Genomic DNA, 6173 nt, shown 5'->3' with positions numbered 1-6173 from the left:
AGGGGTAAATAATCTAAGATCCGTTATCAATCCAAAATTCCCAAAGTCTTTGATAGTTTCTGGTAAATGTATTCACAATATATATTTTATTACTCGGTCGATTTTGTATTTGACACATGGTATTGACACCATCCTATTGTTGAACTTTGTATATTGACCTCTAGATGCCTTTCGGTTTTCTGTGTGGATTAGTGGTTATAGCATTGACGAATACCCCGTCAAAATAAAAATGTAAATCGAAATATACAATTTTTCGTGTATTCATACTAAGTTGGTCAACGAAGTACATCTAGTTATCCCAGTAAGGTTAAGCCAATGAAATCCTAACTATACATATTAGGGGAGGGTTGTGCGCTCAAAAACATGTTTTACCACAACCAAATTATATATGTGCCTGCCTTAAGTCTAGAGCCTGTAAATTTCATATTTTGTTATGTCGGGGCCTTTTATAGCCAATTTAACGGTATAAGTTTTGCTCATTGTTGAAGGCAGAACGCTGACCTATAGTTACTTACAGTCATTACAGTTGGACTAAGGTGGATAGATACTTAATTGGCAATCATTTCACATCTCATCTATAATTATGAAATTTCGAAATCAAAAGGGTACATGCATTCCCACACAAAAAATCAGCAGACATCTTTAATCCCAAAGAGCAAAACAAAACATAGACATATTTATTAAGTTGTGCTTTTAATACTTATAACATCGTTTGTTTGATTCTTGAATAATGATTAAGAGTCCAGCGGCAAATATCACATACATACATACATGATGATAAAATGTTATTGAGATGGAACAACCCTCTGATTTGTACACGTATTTGACCGACACACTGATTCGGATTTTAACGTACTATCTCACAAAGTAAAAATCGTCAGGAAAAGTAAAAATCTTGTTGAAATTGTTTTACCATCTTTCTCAAGAACACAATTTGGACTCCAAGCTGCTGACCAGTCTTTGTTTCTATTCCTAAAAAAACCACGTGTTTACAGGAAATATCGATTTTTATATTATTTGGATCGACCAAGCCTGGTTACGAACCCACAACTTTCACCACTAACGACGAGAACACCAGAAAGAGACTACCTACTGCAGATGGTTTCAAACTGTGACTTTTTCATCGGGAATTCATTAAAACAATGGTCAAGCATCCTTTGTTTTTGTCACTATTTTTTAACGCATGCAGCTCAAGGATTACCAGTTTTAATGCAAGAAGTCGGTGGTTCTCTCCGGGAACCCTGATTTCCTCAACCAATGACAAATAGTCGCCTTGATATTCCCGAGGTCACTAGAAAGTGGCGTTAAACACCATCAAATAAACAAATAGATTAAAATTCCAGAGACATCGTTTTCCCTCTTTAATTCTCCTTTTTTAATATCTGTAGAACAAGCAACGGTCCTCTCTACTTTATTTTAATTATATAATCCTAATCCATTATCAATGATCATTATCTGTTGAAAAAAGATTTAATTAGTGAAAATTTTGTTTATTTATGTGCAGTTGATTGAATGATTTCATGAATGAAAATATTATGTTGAATTTCAGCAGAAAACATTCTTTGTGTAGTGCTTGGTTGATCATGAAAACAAATACAAACATGACCAAAATACATCTTAGGATGAAACGATGCAGGATAATCTTTGTTGTTACAACAACTTCCCATAAAAGCAAAAAGACATATGATAGATGTCAAAATGTGGCCCAAAGTTTAAAGTTGGTGACAATCCCATACAAAAAATAGAAGATGTGGTATAATTGTCAATGAGACAATTATTCATCAGACCAAATAACGTGATTGAATATGTCACCATACAGCATTCAACAATGAGCAAACCCAAACGGTAAACGGTAAGCTATAAAAAGCCATAGAATGACAAAATGTAAAATAATTCAAACCAAAAAAACAACGGCCTAATTAATGATGAGACAATCCACATGAATGAAGTATGACAAACCACTGAAATACGGGATCCTTACTTGGGACAGCATGGAATATGTGGCGGGGTAAACGTGTTTTCGTAAAGTGTAAGGAGGAGGCATGATAAGAGCCATGATTATTTCCCCTCTGTAATTGCAAAAAGCAGGAAACCTTTTCAAAATTATGTTAATTTGATTGATAAAATGAGCAGTTTATTTAGAGCAGGAATGTCACTTGTGAAGTCAGGGTGAGGTCATAAACATGTCGAAATGTACGCATTTGGCATTAAATGGTCATTTCACGCTAAGATTTTGGTCATCAAAATATATATGAGCAAGAGCTTAATTTACCCAAAAAGATATTTTTACACACATCAACTGCATATTTGTAAAATACGTCTTGTAGCAAAGTATCTTTTTGGGTAAAGTACTTGCTCATATTTAAACAGTCAAGTTCTCAAAATAGGCTCGAGATATTTATTAATAATTTCAATTTAATAATAAACGAGCCTTCGGCGAGTTTATTATTACTATTTAAATTAAATAACGAGAGTTGATATCAAGCGATATAATATTCTCACAAGTTGTTAAACCTATTTCTTTTATGGTCAACACTCTCATTGTTATTATGTTAAATTAAAAATTCCGCTATTCGTTGATCTAGTCATTTGCACATTACAGTATGACGTGATATGTCCTTCTCCGGTGTTAAATTTTAACATCAGACTGTTTGTACGCTTCAGAATGAATGTAATAAAATTTAACAAAAAAAAGTTTGTCAGGTGAAAAGTGCGAGTATTTTGTATATTATTGAAGAAATCACATATGTCCGTTGCCATGCACCGTAACCTTTGAAAGTCATCAATGACCTAACGAATAGCAAATGGAAATGCCGTAATATCGTTTTGTGATGCTGGATAAGCCAATCAAATTTTTCGTATCACTTTTTCGTATCACAATCCGTGCAGTGTGATACGAGACATATCTTTTCATGAAAGAAATAGATAACAGGTCGCAACCATAAAAGAACAAGATTTTCTACCCCGGGCATTTTATTACCCGAGTCGTATTTTGTGCAACGTTTTTAATTCAATTCAATTCAATTCAAAGTTTTATTGCCATATAAACTATACAGTTTGTGACATATAACAACAACAAAAACAAATAAAGACAATAACTAAGTAACTCAATATATATACACAAATTCAGGTAAATATTAAAGGGTCCCCTGTCCTCAGTTCCATTGACTTTTTTATAAAGGATTCTAGTTTATTCACTTGTGTTGGTGTTGATGGGTTAAGTATATATATAACTTTGTCATTGTCAGTGAGATTAGCAAATGAATTACTTTCTCTGTTAATGCAATTAAAATATGTTAATCTAATATTTGAATTATGAGAACAATTTTTTAAGAAATGTTTCTCATCATCTAGTACTTTGCATTTCTTGCAAAGTCTCTCTTCGCGAGGAATTTTAAAATGCCTTCCTTTTTCAATTAGTAATGAATGGTCACTGATTCTAAGTTTTGTAATTAATTTTCTAAATTCAAAGTTTGGGTTAGAGAGGTAAGGTTTGATCAATAGATTGGCTCAAGTCCTTTATAAAAATTTAATTTACTTTTATCGTCAATAGATTTCAACTTATCCATCAACAGGTTGTTGTAATATGAGTTTATTTGGGGTTTAATATAGCTTTTAATATTTTTTAATTGTTTTAAATTATTACAGGTTTTTAGTCTATCTATATCAATGTTAGATTCAGAAAGAATATCTTTTGCAAAAGTGAACCATGAATAGGAGCAACTAGAATCCAAAGTTTTGGTTAATTGAAAAGATTCATGTAATAAGGGATTCAAATTTGAGGTGAAAAGCCTTGCTAAATACATAATAGTTTGGGTTTTTATATGACATTCAATAGGCAGTCTTCCCAATTCGTTCCTTGTACCAAAATTTGAGGCACTCTTGTTAGTGCCAAGGGTAAACTTGCAATAACCAAGATGCAAGTTTTCTATTGGAGTCTTGTCAATAAAATTAAATGGGTCCACAATTTTTCCAGAAACCAAAGCTCTTTTTTTAGCTTTGAAATATGTTATATATGAGTCCAAATATGTTATCTCAGAATTATAAGTTAATATAGGTCTCACTAAGGTGTCAAATCAGTTATTTGACACTCTGATAGGAAGGCTGCCAAGAGAATTAGTATATGTTTTAATAGAAAACAAAACCTTTTTTGCCTTTTTTGTTAATTCAGCTGTACTATGACTGAGATTACCATTTGATTTAATCAGCAGACCCAAGTAAGGATATTCCATAACATTCTCTATTTTTTTGTTTTTATATACAAGTATAGATGTTTCAGGCTTTTGTTTTGTTGTTGAAAAGACCATACTTTTTGTTTTATTTATGTTTAGAGAAAACTGCCAGTTTTCACAAAACATGGAAACTTTATTTAGACTATTTTGGAGACCCTCCTTAGATTCTGATAGTAAAAGCAGATCATCAGCAAACAGGAGGAAGCCTAGTTTACTATTTATGAGCTCCATACAGAGTCAAATGCCTTTCTTAAGTCAATGAAGCATGCATATATTTTTTTGTTATTTTTGTGTATATATTTATTAATTAAAGATTTTAATATGAAAATACTGTCAGCAGTTCTGTGGTTTTCTCTGAAGCCAAACTGACAGTTATTCAGCTGTTTATCCACAACTGTGATTAGTCTATTATTGAGTACATACAGCATTGAATATTTTAGGAAGATTACTGATTAAAGATATACCTCTGTAATTATTGGGATCAGATTTGTCTCCCTTCTTATGAAGTGCTATTATATATGAGTCCTTCCATGATTTTGGGTATATACCCGTTTTTAGAATTAAATTAAATATTTTAACAATTGACTTAATTATTACTTGATTTGAGGTTTTAATTATTTCATTTATAATTCTATCTGGTCCAGCAGACTTTTGAAGTTTTAGTCCTCTGATTACCTTATTTACTTCTGAACAAGATATTGGAGCATCTGTTTCAGCTTTGAAATCTATATTATTTTCTAATAGCTTTAATTGTGATTCAATGTCTATCACAAAAGCATTATTTATAGATGAAGGTTTACCTTGATCTTGAAAATGCTTTATTAAAACTTCTTCATCTTTTAATACCTCTGGTATTTCATCTTTTTCTGTTTTATTCTTAAGAGATTTTAAAATTTTCCAATATTCCTTTGGATTTTGATTGATATAATCACTTAAACAATTATAAAGTTTTTGTTTATATTCATACTTTTTCTGTTTAACCATTTTCTTTAAGTTTTTTTTTAACTCAAAAAACTTTTGCTTTAAACTATTATTATTTGGATTATTCCTTATTTTGTTTCCTATTTTATTTATTTGACGTTTGGTTTCATATATAACACAAGTACACACCCGTGATATCGCGGGTCCGTGACTGACTTAAAGTATATAACTATGCCTAAGCCTTATTTTAGTAATTGGTATTGTCATCTGATAAAGTCATGTCGATTATAAGATACACAGTTTTTTTTTTTGCTTTCAAATCTTTCTGTTTGAACCCTGGAACTTATCAATTATTGGTAATATTAATTATTTGGAAAACAAAAGGTCCTGGCTATCCAGGAATGGAGTATTTTTTAATCAACAGCATTGTCCTATATTAGTTATCTTAGAAAGTCTTGCTGATTGCTGAATAAAACTACAATAGGGAACAATTTGACAATGATAGAATTTAGTAGTGTCAGCCCTTTGATTATGACCCGTGTATATAGCAAAATCCTAAATACACCGTTTGGTGGTGCGCCTGTCAAATGCGGAACGTACAGATAAGGTAATAGCTAACAGGTGAATATACTATTGGTATCGGTATCGGATTCGACCCGGAACTTGTTAATTATTGGCAATATTAATTATGTGGAAAACAAAAGTGTCTGGAGTGGTGTAATTTTTAATCTACACCATTGTCCTATATTAGTTCTATATAGAGTTGAATTCTTTGATTTGTCGTTTTTACCCGATGACGGCTGACAAATTGGACCACGTAATTTTAGTATTATAGATTGTCTGACCAAACTTGTTTAAATTTCCTTTTCTTTTTCCTCCTCTTAGTTTTTGGAGTTGCTTTACAAGAAAGGCTTGAAATATTATCTAAAATTTTTGTCAATTTTTCTGTAGCCTCATCAACACCAACCTGATTTTCCTCGTAATTAACCATTTCAAACTCTATTATCTCATTCTTTACAT

This window comes from Mytilus galloprovincialis, chromosome 7, assembly GCF_965363235.1.
Source record: "Mytilus galloprovincialis chromosome 7, xbMytGall1.hap1.1, whole genome shotgun sequence".
Taxonomy (NCBI): Eukaryota; Metazoa; Mollusca; class Bivalvia; order Mytilida; family Mytilidae; genus Mytilus; species Mytilus galloprovincialis.
Note: the sequence above shows the minus strand (reverse complement) of the source record.